We start from the raw sequence: 19,140 nt of genomic DNA on the forward strand, positions 1-19,140 counted from the left end.
CAGCTTAACGGGCCTTATGGTTACACCCCTGGGTGGCGGATCCGGCCTCTAAACAGGCTTGGTGCAAAATTCCCTTTGAGGGCGCCTCCCTCTTTGGGAATAAGCTTGATTCAGCCATCACACATGCTACCGGGGGGAAGTCTGGATTCTTACCTCAGGATCGCCGGCTTTTAGGTCAGAAGAGGGCCCAAGCCAGACAAGATCCGGAATGTGCTAGGGATGCACGTCGTTACAGACCGGGTTGTGAATTTAGGAAGAACTGGAGGAGAAAATAGCCCTCTGGTCAGAAGCCTTCGAAAACAACATCTTCCGGGAGTCGAGAAGCTGTTAAATCTTTTTGATATAGGGCCTGTCCAGTCGGAGCAGGTAGGGGCCCATCTACTCCGTTTCTGCCATGTCTGGGCAGCCTCGATACAGGACTTTTGGGTCATCAAAACAGTTTCCCTAGGGCATGCCTGGGTGTTCAGCAGTCCACCCATACATTGCTTTGTTCCCACGAGTCTTCCTCATTCAGAAGAAAAGAGGGAAGTTCTTCTGGCTTACACGGATTCCCTTTTCGCTCAAGGTGCGGCCATTTTGGTCCCAACAGAGGAAAAATTTCAAGGGATCTATTCCCCTCTTTTTATGGTACTCAAAAAGAGCGGGTCTTGGAGACCAGTCATCGACTTGACTTACCTGAATTCCTTTATAAAAAAGGAGGAATTCAAGATGGAAACATTATTGACTATACGACAGACAATGCAACCAGGCGATTGGTTAGTTTCGATAGATCTGAAAGACGCATACTTTCACATCCCATTCGCGAAGGACTTCCAAAAATATCTCAGATTTTCGGTGGACCAAAGACATCTCCAGTGCATATGTCTCCCGTTTGTGCTTACAACATCGCCGCGGGTGTTTTCAAAGCTCTTACTGGCGGTGATCACCATGATCAGAATCAAAGGTATCCGATTACATCATTATTTGGACTACCTACTCCTGCTGTCACAGGACAAGGAGCAGTTGCTGTCGCACCGAGATCAAGTCATCTCTACCCTGATAGCGTTCGGTTGGCTGTTGAACAGGGAGAAAAGTCACCTGGAGCCAACAAAGTCTCTAGTGTTTCTTGGGGCACAGTTCGACACTGCGAAGTGTACGATCTCTCTCCCTCTGGAAAAGATCTCGGTAGTCCGAGACAGAATTCATCTGGCAATTTCAGCTCCCATTCTCAGGGCTTCTCAGTGCCTCAGGATAATAGGCACCATGGTAGCCACAGCTCCTATGGTGAAGTGGGCGCAATGGAGGATGCAACCTTTTCAGAAGGGTTTCCTTCAACAGTGGAATCCGGAGTTGCAAGATCACCTGATTCGAATAACTCCTTCTATGCGGGAAAGTCTCCCCTGGTGGTTGCAGCGGAAGAATCTTCTCAACTGCCATTCGATAGCTCCAGTGTCTTGTATAACAGTAACAACAGATGCCAGCAACAGGAGCTGGGGCGCTCTTTGTCTGTCAGAGGTAGCCCAGGGCAGGTGGGATTTTCCACCTCAGGGGGTGGTTTCGAACGTATTGGAGCTTCGAGCTGCCTTCCAGGCCCTTCGGGCTTTCCTCCATCTGACATCGGGGGCCTCAGTCCTCATGAGGTTGGACAATACGACAGCTGTATCATATATCAAGAGACAAGGGGGCACTCGCAGTCTCTCCCTTCTGAAGGAGGTGAGTCCAATCATGTCCTGGGCCCAGGCGAACTTGACGGACCTGACGGCAGTGTATCTTCCTGGAGTTCAAAATGTCCAGGCGGATTTACTTTCAAGAACCGCCTTAGACAACAATGAGTGGTCTCTCCACACGGAAATTTTCGACTGAATCCTGTCGTTGGGAATGGTTCCGGAGGTGGATCTGTTCGCATCCCCCTGCAATGCCAAAATGAAGAGATATTATAAGAGGGTTCCTTGTCCCCAAGCCATCAGAGTAGACGCTCTCACGGATCAGTGGAGATTCCACAAGGCGTATGCCTTTCCTCCAGTCCCGGTCATTCTTCGGTTTCTTTCGAGGCTCAGACAGGAAGTAGCCGAAATAGTGGCAATCCCATATTGGCTCAACAGGCCATGGTTTCCTCTCCTGTTACAACTGAGTTACCGGGACCCAGTTCCGCTCCCTTCCAGACTGGATCTTCTTCTACAGGGAACATCCCTTCATCCATGCCCATCTCATCTCCATCTGATGGTCTGGTGGTTGAGAGGAAGAGGCTGGAAGCGTTAGGATGCCCAAGTTCAGCATTGGCTACCTTGTTAAATGCCAGAAGACAGGGTACGAATAAAGTTTACCAAAGAATCTGGTCTAAATTTATGGACTATGTCTCATCTTCTGGTGGTTCTTGTAACAACCCAAAAATAAAGGATGTTTTAGGTTTTCTCCAATCAGGTTTGGATCTGCCATTGTCTGTAAGTTCTCTGCGGGTCCAGGTTTCCGCAATCTCTGCCTTTACTGGTATCTCTTGGGCAAGACATCCTCTTACCAGGCAATTCTTTAGAGGAGCATCAAGACTTAGGCCTCAGAGAAAGCCAAGGTTCTCCAAATGGGATCTTCCCCTTGTTTTGGATTTCCTCTCAAAAGAATATTTTCAACAAGTGGATCAGCTATCTGTGAAAGACATTTCTCTTAAAACAGCGTTTTTAGTGGCCATAACATCGTCTAAGAGAGTTTCGGAGATCAGTGCCATGGGTTCTAAGGAGCCCTTCCTTACCTTCTTCCCGGGTCGAGTGGTTCTGATCCCAATGTTAGGATCAAATCCTAAAGTGACATCAGTATTCCACGAGAATCAAAAGATTGTTCTTCCAACTTTTCAGTCAGTTGATTCTTCAATTGCCCATCCTCTGGATGTTGGGGAAGTTTTGAAGTGCTAACTGGAAGCTACAGCATCTTTCAGGAAGTCAGATCATCTGTTTGTCTATTTTTACGAAAAAAAAACAGGGGATGGCGTGCTTCCTCTAGAACAATTGCGGGCTGGATCGTACAGACTATGCAAAGAGCATATAAGGCTAAGGGGCTGGCTCCTCCGGAGGCTGTGGCGGCTCATTCCACCAGACACCAACGTCATGGGCAGCTTCCCGACACATGTCAGCAGAAGTAATCTGCAAGGCAGCTTCATGGTCATCGATAAATACTTTCATAAAGCACTATTGTATTGAGCCAGCAGCTCTTTCCTCTGTTAATTTTGGTTTAAATGTTCTATCTGTTTGAACGGTGCTAATTAAACCTTCCTTTTGTTGAACCAGCAATTTGTGCCCACCCGGGTGTGTATGGGTAGTTATTTCCCACACGTAGGCTGCCATGGAGTCTGTCAGGAAAACAGAAACTTTATATCAAATACTTACCGTCATTTTCCTTTCCTGATGGCGTCCATGGCAGCAGGAGTTCCCTCCCATTTGTGGAGTAGGCTAAGTTATGGAACACGATCTCTGATTAGGAGCAAAGATTTATGGGAGTGGGGTCCTATGAGGTATGAGAGGCGGGATTAACCCATACGTAGGCTGCCATGGAGTCCATCAGGAAAGGAAAATTACGGTAAGTATTTGATATCAATTTTCCGTTTTATTGAAAAAAAAATAAAAAATATATATATATATATATATATATATATATATATATATATATATATATATATATATATATATATATACTTTTTTTAATTTAAAAAAATACTCTTTTTAATTGAAAATAAAGACTTTTTTTAATTGAGAAAAAAAAAACGACTTTTTATTGAAAAAAAAATACTTTTTTTAATTGAAAAAAAAATGTTTTTATTGCATTTAGGTGTAAATGTGAGATCTGAGGTCTTTTTGACCCCAGATCTCACATTAAAGGTCCATTTTTTTTACATTTTTTTTTCTATTAAAAGGGATGTTTACATTCCTTGTAATAGGAATAAAAGTGATCCGATTTTTATTTCTTTTAAATGGACAGTGTAAAAATAAAAAATAACAAGTAAAATAAATAAGAAAAAAAATGTAAATTGAAAGCGCCCCATCCCTCTATGCTCACGCAGAGAAGCAAACGCATAAGTGAGTAGCGCCCGCATTTGAAAACGTGTTCAAACCACACATTTGAGGTACCGCGCAATTGTTGGAGCGAGAGCAATAATTCCAGCCCTGAACCTCCTCTGTAACTCAAAACTGATAACCTGTAGAAAATTTGAAACGTCTCCGATGGAGATTTTTAAGTGCCAAAGTTTGTTCCCATTCCCCGAGCTGGCGCAGTTTTGAAGCGTGACATGTTGGGTATCAATTTACTCAGTGTAGAATTATTTTTTAACAATATAGAAAAAAATTGTGCTAACTTTACTGTTTTCTTATTTTTTTTATTCAAAAGAGTGTATTTTTTCCAAAAAAAAGTACGCTTGTAAGACCGCTGCGCAAATACGGTGTGACAGAAAGTATTGCAGCAACCGCCATTTTATTCTCTAGGGTGTTAGAAAAAAATAGTGTATAATGTTTGGGGGTTCTAAGTCATTTTCTAGCAAAAAAAAACAAAACAGTTTTTAACTTGTAAACAACAAATCTCAGAAAGAGGCTTGGTCCTTAAGTGGTTAAAAAAGTGTATTTTTTCCCCCCAAAAAAACTGCATTTGTAAGACCGCTGAGCAAATACGGTGTGACAGAAAGTATTGCAGCGACCGCCATTTTATTCTCTAGGTGCAGTGATGGCGAACCTTGACACCCCAGATGTTTCAGAACTCCATTTCCCATAATGCTCATGCACTCTGCATTGTACTGGAGCATCATGGGAAATGTAGTTCCAAAACAATCTGGGGTGCCAAGGTTCACTATCCCTGCTCTAGGGTGTTTGAAATATCTCTCTCTCTCTCTCTCTCTCTCTCTCTCTCTCTCTCTCTCTCTCTCTCTCTCTATATATATATATATATTTTTTTTTTTTTTAATATATCTATCTATATATATATATACACACATATATATATCAATGTTTGATGGTTCTGATTAATTTTCTAGCAAAAAAAATAATTATTTTAACTTGTAAAAAACAAGTTTGAAAAACAGGCCTTACGTGGCTAAAGAGCTATGCCATGAATAACTATTGGCTGTTTATTTTTTTTTTAATGTAGCAATTGTAATTTTCCTTTAGCATGCACTTTGTGAAATGCCCAGCAGATGGCAGCAGAGTACAGCGAAGAAATAATCAGAACAGACACACATTTTGTTTAAGAATAATATTTATGAACCGTTATAATACAGAACTGAAAACAGGAAAGTCCAGGAAATACTTTTCTGTTAGTATTTTTTTTTTTTTATTTCTTTTCTTTTTTTTTTCTTACAAAATATACAAAATAATTAGCAGTCGTTCCTGGCAAGGGCTTTACATGCTGTTTACATGATGAAGATCCCTGATTTAAAGGTGTCATGCGTTGTGTTTACTACCATGACCTTCCCCGGTCCCCCCCCAAAAAAAAAAAACCAGAGGGGAGCGCACCCAGGTGACCCGGATACCTTTTTTTTTCGAAAAAGGACCTCAAAACAGTTCATGGGCGGCAGACAAACTTCTGCGATCGTTTTTATTTTATTTATTTATTATACAGCCTTGAATTAAAAGCTTCAAAGAAAAAAAAAAAAAAAAAACACTCCAAGCACTTTAAGCATTTAAAACTCAATTGATCTTTCTGCTTAAACCAGCTAAATACATTTCAAGTGCATTAAAGCAAAGCACGTTCAAAGGCTTCTTCTTTAGAAAGCAGCCACAGCATAAGGCCTCTCCCCCGGTCAGCATGCAGCAGAGAAGGAGCCTTGCTCTCTGTGTTGGAAATAATAGTCTCTCTGCAGAGGTTCGGCATCTTTTCTACTCTGTGGCTGCTTTCTACAATATATATATATATATATATATATATTTGCACAGACTTTGCACATATTTTGTTTTGATGCATCTGGAATGTATTTTGCTGATTTAAAGAGAACTGGCCCTATGAGATCACCACATTTTTTTTGTTTGTTTCAGCAAAACATGAACCCTTTTTGTGAAAACAAATTATAGAGTGTCCCCATTCCTAGCACGGTCCAGACATTCAGGGATCTCAGTTTTTGCCTTTCATTCAGCTTGCCCCAACTGCACCCTCTAGTGGCAGAAGTCTGGTATCAATTTCTAATGAAACTCCCATGGGGTAGAACGTCATTTATTACTTACCATCTGTGTCCCCTTTGGGGGAGATTTCCCCTTTGCTTCCTGATCCAGAGACCCAAAAGGAAGTAAAAGAAAATCTGCAGATGAAAAAAAAAAAAAAGAAATAGCTTCGCTGGCCCGTTAGGGTTCCCAAGGTCAGGAAAAGTTAAACCTGGTGCAGCTGTGCGTAGTAGCCAATCAGCTTCTACAATTTTTTTTTTTAAAACCTGGAAGCTGATTGGTTTCTATGCAGAGCTGCATCAGATTTTGCACTCTCCAGCTTTAGTAAATCATAATTTGTTATGGCCAGTTATTGCAAGGGAGGTATTAAGAGCCGAACTACAGGAATGCACGGTGATGTAGTTCAGAGGAATACCTATCTCGCTTCGGGGCCCCATATTTTTGCTCCACTTTGTTTCCTGTTATGGCGACCGGTCCCCCAAAGGTGCCCCATTCCAAAACTGGTCCTTGAAACTGTCCCTCTCTACAATGTCAAGACACAACAGTGCAAGACCAGTGGCCAGCCTAAAGCAGATTCTGTAACCCTCAGGAGCCTTTAAAGCTGCACCCGTAAAAACCACCCAAAAAACACCTTAATGTTAACTTCCCCAGTGACCCCAGGGCATTCCACCGAAAATAGTTAATTTTCATCAAGGTGAAAACGGTTGATTCCACCAAAGGCCCCCCCCCCCCCCCACCACAACCACTCCTTTTAGCTGTCTCTCTCCAATGTCAAGACATAGAGTGCGGGACCAGCGACCGACCCAACTGTTACCATCAGAGATCTTTAAAGCTGCACCCATAAAAAACACTGAAAAGCACATTAATGTTAACTTCCCCAGTGACCCCAGGGCATTCCACCAAAATAGTTAATTTTCGGCAAAGGTTAAAACGGTAAAATGCGCCCCACCAACCAGTCCTTTTAGCGGTCTCTCTCCAATGTCAAGACGTATGCCGCATACACACGGTCGGAAATTCCGACTGAAAAAATCTGACGGATTTTGTGGTCGGAATGTCCGACCGTGTGTATGGGGCATTAGAGTGCGGGACCAGCGACTGACCCAACTGTAACCATCAGAGACCTTTAAAGCTGCACCCGTAAAAAAACACCAAAAAACACCTTCATGTTAACTTCCCCAGTGACCCCAGGGCATTCCACCAAAATAGTTAATTTTTGGCAAGATTAAAACAGTCAATCCCCCAACGGCATTCCCCTAACCAGTCCTTGTAGCTGTCTCTCTCTCCAATGTCAGGATATACAGTGCAGGACCAGTGACCAGCCTAACTGTAACCCTCACAAAGCTGCACCCATAAAAAACACAGAAAAACACCTTAATGTTAACTTCCCCAGTGACCCCAAGTCATTTCACTAAAATGGTTAATTTTTGGGAATGTTATAATGGTAAATCCCCTAAAGGCGCCCCCCCCCCCCCCAACCAGTCTTTGTAGCTATCTATCTCTCTCCAATGTCAAAATATACAGCGTGGGGCCAGCGAACAGCCTAACTGTAACCCTCAGAAACCTTTAAAGCTGCACTCATAAAAAAAAACAAAAAAAAACACCTTAATGTTAACTTCCCCGGTGACCCCAGGGCATTCCACCAAAATGGCAAAGTGAAAAAAGGTCAGTCCACCGAAGGTGCTGCCTAACCAGTCCTTGTAGCTGTCTCTCTCTCCAATGTTAGGATGTACAGTGCAGGACCAGCGACCATCCTAACTGTAACCCTCAGAGACCTTTAAAGCTGCACCCATAAAAACCACAGAAAAACACCTTAATGTTAACTTCCCCATTGACCCCATGGCATTCCACTAAAATGGTTAATGTCTGGAAAAGTTAAAATGGTCAATCCCCAAAGACACCCCCCACAACCAGTCCTTGTAGCTATCTATCTATCTCCAATGTCAAGACGTGCAGTGCGGGACCAGTGACCAGCCTAACTGTAACCCTCAAGAACCTTTAAAGCTACACCCTTAAAAAAACACCAAAAAAAATGCCTTAAAAAAACACCTTAAGGTTAACTTCCCAATTGACCCCAAGGTTAATTTTAGGCAAATTAAAAATGGTCAATTTTGGGTTCCCTTCTGTATAGGGCTCTACACATCAGCGGTCTGTAATATACAAACTTTAAGTTATATTGTATCAAAATTTCCTTTATTGGATGGCTTTTCCAACGGATCTCTCAAAATGTATTCACATTTTCGGGAACTATTGGAGTATCTTGTGTTTCTGACCTTAGTCCCATTATTTCCCCTTCAAATATTGCCTCAAAAAATCCAGTTTGCATGCATCAGGCTGGGAATCGTATTTACTTCACTCAAGATGCAGTATGTGAGATTTATTTCAGCGTTAACGGCCAAAGCAAAAAGCCATAGCAAGGAAATCATAAATACCACATATGGCTGGATTATTTTATTTAGGAAGCAAAAATATAAGTCATAAAATTTCTTATTTCCAGTATGAGTTCCTTCTAAACTCATTCAATAATTTTTCCATTCAGGTGAACTAACCAGAAAACTGCCTTTTTAGTACGTTACTACAAACTAGCTGAGGGTCGAAATCAGGCCTGCCTGGTTGCTTGCTCAGTAGCTAATGGTGAATGGGGGTGGAGGGGGTTGCTTTTGTGGGCTGGAAGGACAGAGAACACTGTGTAGAACTTTTGAAATAACATTTGGTAGCAGAAGGAGAGCAGGCATGGAATGGGCCAAGTGGTGCAAGTCTCCACATGTCTTGCAGTGTTGTCATTCTCCTTACATTATAGCACAGCAGGGATGCAGAGGATGGATGGCTAAAGAATGTGACTTGCTTTATATTTTTGGCAGGTCACCTCATTATTGCATATGTTTAGCTATTATTGGGCTGGGGCTGTTCGTTACCTAAATTTTTTTTAGCACCCAGGATAGCGCCTTAAGCATAAATTAGGATCCATGGCAAGCCTAACACACAATGAAGGGGAGAAGGTCCACCATCTTTAGGACAGTAATGGCTCCCACAGATTTGCACTTAGAAGGGAGGCCGAGTTGCGATGGTGGTTGGCCACCATTCAGGCCAACGTAAGAAGCAATGCATAATTCATAGTCAAGATTTTCCAAGTTTAGCTTTTGGGTTGGGGTTGTTCCATACCTAAAAACTTTTCACCACCAAGGATTGCCCAGGTAGCACAAATTAGGACCCATGGTGTAAACCTCCAATGTTCCACCAATTTTATGACAGTAATAGCTCTCGTGCATAGGGCACTTGTAAGGGAGGCAGATTTGTCATGGTGGTTGGCCACCATTAGCACAAATTAGGCCCCATGTTATAATCCTCCAGTGTTCCACCAATATTATGACAGTAATGGCTCCTATAGATGGCCACTATTATGGGAGACAGAGTTGCCACGGTGGTTGACCACCATCCAGGGCAACGTAAGAAGCAATGCATAATTCAAAGTCAAGATTATCCAAGTTTATTTATTGGGTTGGGATTGTTTCTTACCTAAAAACTTTTCACCACCAAGTATTGCACAGGTAGCACAAATTAGAACCCATGGTGTAAACCTCCAATGTTCCACCAATTTTATGACAGTAATAGCTCTCATGAATGGGCACTTGTAAGGGAGGCAGAGTTGTCATGGTGGTTGGCCATCATTCAGGCCAACGTAAGAAGCATTGCATAATTCATAGTCAAGATTTTCCAAGCTTAGCTATTGGGCTGGAGCTGTTCATTACCTAAAAACGTTTCAGTGCCAAGGATTGCACCATTAGCACAAATTAGTACCCATGGTATTACCCACCAATGTTCCATCAATTTTATGACAGTAATGGCTCCTATAGATGGACACTAATAAGGGAGAGAGAGTTGCCAGGGTAGTTGATCACCATCCAGGGCAACGTAATAAGCAGTGCATAATTCATAGTCAAGATTTTCCAACATGTTGTACAATCTCTATGATGATGGTGATAGTCAATATCACTGCCAAGACAGCTATGTTATCATTAAAGATGTTTGTATAAGTATTTCTGTATAAGTTTAACTATTGGGCACCAAGGATTGCACCTTTAACATAAACTAGGACCTATGACAAGCCTTACACACATTAAGGGGGTATAACCCTCCAACCTCCCACCTATTTTATGATACTAATGGCTCCCAAAGATAATAGAGAATTACTGTGGTGGTAGACTACATCAAGAGCAAGGTAAGGAGCAATGCATAATTCAAGTCAAGTTTTTCCAACATATTGTACAATCTCTATGATGATGATGATCAGTATAACGTGCTGCCAAGACAACTAGGTTACCATTTATGATGGGTTTGTTCCAAGTGTTTGCCATAATAATTTAAAAATACACATGGGGAAACATTGTAGATAGCTATAGTATTTTAAAGCAGTCAGACTTTTCAGGTTAACTCATCGATAGTTACTTTCCATCTGTTCTCCAAATGTCAGTGCCCCCACCCACCATTGGCCTTGGCCTTTGCTGAACTCCAACTCATGCACTGTACTTTTGTGCTTCAGTGGGCTTTATTAGATGTTGATTATAGGCAGCATATATGCCACCAGAGAAGTGACTCATTTGGAGGACAGTTAGAAGCACATCGAGCAATGCTGCCCGAAGTTGGAACATCTCTTAAACTAAGTCTAAAGCCAAAACCTCTTCCCTTCCTGACCACACTGCCCCTAGTCTAAAGCTAAAACCTCTTCCTATCCTGACCACCTTTCCCTCTTGTTTAAATAAATGCTTTAAAAAGTCTCTTAATTACTTAGCTAAGTTGCTCCAGAGTCCATCGGCATCCATGACCATGCGACCAGATGTAATTTCCAAGCACTCCTTACCCATAACTAATAGTAATTAGTCGCATTCCACTGGACATTTTCTTAAATGTTGAAGACGTTTCGCAATTGATCCAAGTGTCTCCCTCAGTTCAAATAACTGTCAGGTACATACCCCAGCATTAACAGTATACCTGCATGGGCAGCTTAACAATACAGAATAAGTTTAGTTATTGTGGCTAACCACCGCTAGATATACCATGAGGTGGATAGGGGAAAACCTTCATAGACTTCTTACCCATACTTTAAACCTAAAGTTGACCTTCACTCACATTTTATAATCCTAGCTCAACCCCCCTCCCTCCCTTTTACACATTTTTCCAGAAGGTACTTGCTCCCACCTCTTAATTTCTAGCCTAGCTGAAGATGATGTTGCACATCCCTGCCTGTAGCCTCCTGGGATAGACGTGACACATCCCAGGAGGCTTTGGAACAGTCTCCACCAGTTGGAGAATTGTATGCATGGGCAGTAGAGGGCCAACTGTGACTTATCAGGAAATCGCTGCCAATTCCAGAACCAAAGACAAGGCTGAGCACTTCGGATTCTAGGGAGACAGTGCTGGATTACTTAGACTGGTACGTTTTGGCAGCTACAGTATTTGCAGCTGTTGGCTGATTTTGTAGAATCCGGGTGAAGAAGTTCCTCTTTAAGCTAAGCTGCTAACTTTGCCACAAATTAGTTGGCTGGTATGTTGGAAAGTTTAAAAACAAGTAAACACTTTAGAAAAATGCATTGCATCAGCAATCAAAATCATGAAGGTCAAAGGAGTAACATTTCCCATCATGCTGAAATTTGACCAAAAATATTCTGATTCTATTGTTTTTCATCCCCGTGATAAAAAAAAAATCAACTAATTTCCTTCACCTAACAGCCAAAATAATATCATCAGCATTGAGGAAACTTTTGTGATCCCAATTTAAAGTAAATGTATGCTTTAGGGCCACCATGGGCCCAATTGTTCATCAAGACCAAATGACCCTAACCCCGTAAGAAGAGCTGTATTCAAACATTTTATAGCATCCTACCATGCAAGCCATATACAATCACAGCTGCCAAGCATTCTGCCCCGTATTGGGGACCATGAGCTGCAAAGCTTAACTGCAAGTATTAAATTTCTGTATTCAAGTCATTAAGAAGGTATAAGAATATGCACCTCTGGTATTATAATTATTATCATTGTTATCAATAATATTATTAAGACATTCCTCTGCGGCCAAAATGCATATTTAAAAGGTATATGAAGAATGAAGCATAATGGTCGGGTGGGTTCATATACAGTACTTTTTGACGTAAATTTGCACCTACTGTATTTGCTGTTCCAATAACGTAATATTAAAAAGCAGGGCTACCCAAAAGTGATAGTTCAATACCAGGGGAATGCTCTTATGTTAAATCACTTGCTTGCCTCTAAAACAATCCATCGCCCAAAAATGTGGCGGTGACATTTCAGAGAGTGGATGAGACTGCTTACACTTATTTTGGATTTGACCTACCAGCATACACCCACAAGTGAAATATCAACTTTAGGTGAATTTGCCCTTTAAGGCTGGATGCTCAGGGACCTTCAAAATATAGAAACAACATACTCCTGCGCATCAGTGAACTGGCGCCATAGTGCTGTATTACTAGGTCAGAAAATGGATAATCCTTTAGATGCCTTACTGCCTTTTAGGACTGGGGTCCTCCTGGCCGTGCTGTAGGAATAGAAGTAAAAAGAAAGAAGGCGCACTGGCCTAGTGCATTATCCAACAGATTTATTAAAAATATCCAATAAAACCAAAAAGACGTCTACTCACAAACATAGACTTGTAAACTCGCTCATCAAGCCGCATGAGTGGCTAGTCTCTCTCAAACCGCTTGGACCATAAAACCAAGGTATGGGGTCCTACAAGGGACCCTGCTGGCTGACACGATTCAAAGGACCAAACTTCCTCAAGGCTCTGAAGAAGAAGGTTGTCAGCCGGAAGGGTACCATGTAGGACCCCCTACCTTGGTCTGGTAGTCCAAGTGATTTGAGAGAGACTAGCCACCCATGTGACTTGATGAGAGAGTTTATGTCTATGTCTGTGAGTAAACATGTTTTGGTTTTATTGAATATTTTTAATAAATTTGTTGGATAATCCTCTAGGCCAGTCCGCCCTCTTTCTTTTTACTTCTACAATATATCTTCACATTTATGTTCTACCCAATGTTTGCTATCCCAGACTAGGTTTTCCTAAGTTGTTAGGCGACTCAGGAATTTTTTGAGCCTCTAAACTGGCCTTTCTCAACCTTTTTTTTAACCTTAAAAAATGTATAATAATTTTAGGTCTCAGGGAGCCCTTACTAAAACCAATTCATCGGGGGGGGGGGGGGGGGTAAATGTGATTAAAATGCCCCTTACATTGATAGTCAGTAGGAAAAAATGCCACCTATACAGACAGCAAAAAAGACCATATGCCATGCTGCTGGTTTTGGCTAGTAATGTTGGCCGATGTACCGACGTGACTAAAAGTGCCGGGGTATGTTAACGTTCACTAGACCTAAGTAAGCTTCTTGGATGGTGCCTAAGCATTCACCATTGAATAGGGGGGTCAATCAGCCACAGCTCACGGAAGCCTAGCAGCCTCTGGAGGAACCCTGGGGTTACATGAAACCCTTGTTGAAAATTCATGCTTTAAACCAGGGGTCTCCAAAACTTTCAAACCAAGGGCCAGTTTATTGTCCGTCAGACTTTAGGGGGGCTGGATTGTGGCCAGCCAGCTGGGGTAGAAAATTCCCTGGGCCCAACATTGGTTAAAATCAAGAGGACTGATGGTCAGTAGAAGATGGAGTAGCGGAGTAGTGCCCCATCATTGGCATTAGTGGGAGGAATAGTGCCCCATCATTGGTATTAGTGGGAGGAATAGTGCCCCATACTTGGTATCAGTGGGAGAAATAGTGCCCCAGCGTTGGTATCAGTGGGAGAAATACTGCCCCAGCATTGGTATCAGTGGGAGGAATAGTGTCCCATCACTGGTATTAATGGGGGGAATAGTGTTGTTGGCATCAGTGGGAGGAAAAGTGACTCATGTCATTGGGAGTAATAGTGCCACAAGGGCCAGATAAAAGCTTGCAAAGGGCCACATTAGTCCTTGGGTCGCCGTTTGGAAACCCCTGCTTTAAACACTCGAAAAAAAGGTAATACTACATCTTCCTATTTTTGAAGAAAAAAAGATTATGAGTAGCATAAAGTAGCCCCATTAGTTTCAGTAATGGCACTTTTTTGGATGTCACAATCATTTATTGGTGATGGGCAAATCAGAATAATCATTGGCCATCCATTTCTGATTGGTCTGAATAGCTCTATGATGGTTTTGATGACTTGCGAAGGATCACACAGACCATCATTATTAATGACAAATTGTATAATTCTCCCAGACAAACAAAATTAAAAATATAAAATACATAAAAGTATGTAGTTTGCTGATGTGCTGGGTTTCTAGCTGATTCACCCATCACTATAAATGAAAAATAAATGTTGTTTAAATGCTTTCCTTAGATCAGGCTTTCTCAACCTGGGTTCCATGGAACACTAGGGTTCCTCCAGAGGTTGCTAGGGGTTCGGTGAGGGTTCCCCCAGAGGTTTCTAGGAGTTTATTGAGGGTTCCTCCGGAGGTTTCTAGGGATTCCTTGAGGGTTCCCCCAGAGATTGCTAGGAGTTTAGTGAGGGTTCCTCCGGAGGTTTCTAGGGATTCCTTGAGGGTTCCTCCAGAGGTTGCTAGGGGGGTTCCTTGAGGGTTCCTCAAGAGGTTGCTAGGGGTTCTTTGAGCAGTAAGCAGTTTCTGTCTCTCTGTTAAGTTCCCACTTACACCATCAATCTTTAGCTATCTGTAAGGGGGTAATCCCTTTCAATGACCACAAGTGTAAGGAACATTCTTCCCACTGACCAGCACACTAATCTATCATTAGTTGTAGATATAGTTATTTTTAGCAGAGGGTTCCCTGAGAAGAAGAAGTTATTTCAAAGTTTTCTCTGTGTTCAAAAGGTTGAAAAAGGCTGCCCAAGATGCACCTAGTTCCTGGCTTGAATGTCCTTGAGAACCCAGCCTTAAACTTTTTAGAAACAACCTGTATGAACTTAAGAATAATCAAGAATCTTCACCCATTTGGGGCTCAATGCAACATGTTAATGCCTTTATAGAAAAATGCAGAAGCTGGCAAGTTGACATTATAAATTGACATCACAGAGAGAATTTGACCTGAAAAGAAAAAAGCAGTTATGTTTTTGATAGCCGAGGGAATGGTTAGATTCTCAGATTTCCTGTTCTGTGTGTCCCTATCTCGTAGATTTCCTCTTTCCCAGTGACAGCATTGCCATTTAGGCAACAAGTGAGGGAAAACGTTGAAAGGGCATACAGACAGCAATAAAAACCTATTGAAGGTCCTACCCTGGTTTGGATGTTAAGAAAATTTCCCCTGAACTTCCTGTCCTGTGAAAGATGTCACTGGGACAAGAAGCAAGAGAAAATATCCTAAATGGGGCCACAGACAGCAAAAATAAAGAAATAAAACCATTCCCTATTTTATAGTTTTGGCTGAAAATACAGTTTCATGCTATGCATGTACCTAAAGCAGAGAACAAGGTAACCCGTAGCCTAACAGCGTTATTTCAAGTGCTCTCTGGATGTGTAAGATACGTTGGTTTATTGAGTAAGGTATTGCAATGATCAAATCCAGCAATTCAAAGCAACTTGTCCAATTTTTGGTCCAGGACAGTCAGGGCCAAAAAAGGCCATTGGTTATGAACTGTTGCATTTGGCTCATTGGTCTTTTCCATATTACATAAGCACAATGCTGTATTGTGGGTTACAATCTTAGTTGGTTGTATTGATGGATTTTGAGTAGAGTTTTACTGGTTGGGGTTTTCCACTCTAATCCAAATGTTATCACACAAGTAAAGCTTTCTCTGAACTGTTTCATTTATCAGCTGAAGTTTCATTGCCTATATCTCTTTCCTTCCCTGGGACCATAACACATTGCCGACAACCATCAAAAAAAATTGCAGAAAGTCCATTAAAAAAAAAAAAAAAAAATACAATAATAATTATAACAGTGTAGATTTGCTGTCCCCTCAAAATTACTCAACACACAGCCATTAATGTCTAAACTGCTGGCAACAAAAGTGAGTACACCCCTAAGTGAAAATGTCCAAATTGGGCCGAAAGTGTCTATATTTTGTGTGGCCACCATTATTTTACAGCACTGCCTTAACCCTCTTGGGCATGGAGTTCACCAGAGTTTCACAGGTTGCCACTGGAGTCCTCTTCGACTCCACCATGACGACATCACGGAGCTGGTGGATGTTATGCCCCACAGATGCTCTATAGGGTTTAGGTCTGGAGACATGCTTGGCCAGTCCATCACATTTACCTTCAGATTCTTTAGCAAGGCAGTGGTCATCTTGGAGGTGTGTTTGGGGTCGTTATCATTGTTGGAATACTGCCCTGCGGCCCAATCTCAGAAGTGAGGGGATCATGCTCTGCTTCAGTAAGTCACAGTACATGTTGGCATTCATGGTCCCCTCAATGATCTGTAGCTCCCCAGTGCCAGCAGCACTCATGCAGCCCCAGACCATGACACTCCCACCACCATACTTCTCTGTAGGCAAGACACACTTGTCTTTGTACTCCTCACCTGGTTGCCACCACACACACTCTTGACATCATCTGAACCAAATAAGTTTATCTTGGTCTCATGAGACCACAGAACATGGTTCCAGCAATCCATGTCCTTAGTCTGCTTGTCTTAAGCAAATTGTTTGAGGGCTTTCTTGTGCCATGCTGACCAATTTGATGGAGTGTGTGGCGTATGGTCTGAGAACTGACAGACTGACCCCCCACCCTTTCAACCTCTGCAGTAATGCTGGTAGCACTTGTACGTCAATTTTCCAAAGACAACCTCTGGATATAATGCACAGCATGTGCACTCAACTTCTTTGGTAGACCATTGCGAGGCCTGTTCTGACTGAAACCTGTCCTGTTAAACCACTGTATGGTCTTAGCCACCATGCTGCAGCTCAGTTTCAGGGTCTTTTTATAGCCTAGACCATCTTTATGTAGAGCAACAATTCTTTTTTTCACATCCTCAGAGAGTTCTTTGTCATGAGGTGCCATGTGAACTTCCAGTGACCAGTATAAGAGAGTGAGAGCGATAACACCAAATTTAACACACATTCTCCCTATTCACACCTAAAACCTTGTACCACTAATGACACTGCAGAGGGAAAATGGCTAATTGGGCCCAATTTGGACATATTAACCTAGGGGTGTACTCACTTTTATTGCCAGCAGTTTAGACATTAATGGCTGTGTGTTGAGCTATTTTGAGGGACCAGCAAATATACACTGTTATACAAGCTGTACACTCACTACTTTACATTGTATATATTGTAAGGATATAAACATTTTTTTACATAACTAAAATATATTTTTATATATATATATAATCTCACATTCTCATTTCTACCTAGCAAATGGAACATGTTTTTTACCTGTTAATTCTTATGTGACAAAAGCTTGATTAAACATATAGATAAATGAAATAACTCAAGCTGAGTCAGAGAAGTGACCTCTCCCCCTGCCTGTCTGCTCTGTTTAAAGGGGGCCATAAGAAATTTAAATTAGAGTGAGACAGTCTGAAATAAAAACAGCTTCTGCTGGGAACTCTTTCCCATGCATGCACCTTTTAGTAAATGTTTTTAATGATTTTATTAAAAAATAATAATAAAAAAAGTTATATATTTAAATAAGGACAAAGGTGTAATAATACTCCTAAGCAGTTTGATTGAGCATTCGCTTGTCTGCCTAAAGGGGGCCATAGGAGGTTTCAATTAGAGAGAGACAGTCTGAAATAAAAACAGCTTCTGTTGGGCACTCTTTCTCATGCATGCGCACTTAAGAATTTAAAAAAAAATTATTTTATATAAAAAAAATTTTTTAATTTTTAATTAAGATTAAAAAAAAAAAAAACTGTAATAAAGTTCCTAAGCAGTTTGATGGAGAATCCGCTAAGCTCTGACCATGTATATAAAATTACAAAATTAGAAACTTCAGCTTAGAAATAGACATACCAACACTGTAAATTTTCATTTGTTCATTAAAAAAAAATGGTTTTGTCATATTTGTTATGTTGAACCAATTTGGCATATCGACAATAACAACTAGCGTCATGAGCATCCGAATTAAGAAATGGAACGAAATTTGGATCCATTCATTATCTAAATAGGAATTATCGTACAAATGAAAATTTTTTATTATTTTCCATGTGCTCGAACTATTGCATCATGTGATGACATCTGAATGAAACTAATGAAATTAATGCATACGTTAATCTAGTTTTTTTTCGGATTCGGTAACATTCATCAATATGTCTATTCGGAGATTCATATACATCCGAATCCCCGAAGATTACATTTTTGTCAGAAAAACGTATCATAACGAAATGCACATTTCTACTTAGAAATGCCAACTTCAATTAAATATCTAGGAACATGTTTCTATGTAAAATAATTCAAAGGTTTCTTTGGATTGGAGTGGAAAACCCTTTAAACTATCCATCAACCAGACACGATAAAAGGACACAGTTTGCTAGTGATCTTTAAAAAATTCAAGAGTGTACCATTCGGTGGGGGACACCTTGAGCTGTTCAAGCACAGGAGCAGTGTGAAGAGTGATGTGATTTCCACATTTTAGAGGTGGGGGGTTGTAGAGCTGGAGCCAACCAGCCAACCTTCTGGCCTGAGAGTGACTCCAATTCTGCATGTTATTCCTGACAGCATTTAAAGTATTAAAGAGTTCTGCAGCTTCCATATTGGCAAAACGAAATTTGAGTTGAGACATTTAACAAAGATAATCTTTCAGGCACATAAACATTGAGTATTTCTAACAAATGTCAAGTTTCTGCTTTAATGGTGTCTGATGGAAATTCTTCCTTTCCGGGTGCAACTTGGATGGAGAGAGAAAATGCCGAGGTCCAATTAGAAGAGGCGATGAGTAATGACAGCCCTTAACATAAGGTGAAGCGACTGGATTGTAGAGGTCAAAAAACACATTGATCCCCTGACTACGGGTGACTGTTGTTTGGTAAGGATGTAATCAAAAAGCTTTATTTTACTGGTACCAGAATATTTGTGAATGCCTTAAAATTTGGTTTCGCCAGATTAC

This window comes from Lithobates pipiens, unplaced genomic scaffold, assembly GCF_037356315.1.
Source record: "Lithobates pipiens isolate NorthernLeopardFrog02 unplaced genomic scaffold, aLitPip1_a1.2 Scaffold_16, whole genome shotgun sequence".
Taxonomy (NCBI): Eukaryota; Metazoa; Chordata; class Amphibia; order Anura; family Ranidae; genus Lithobates; species Lithobates pipiens.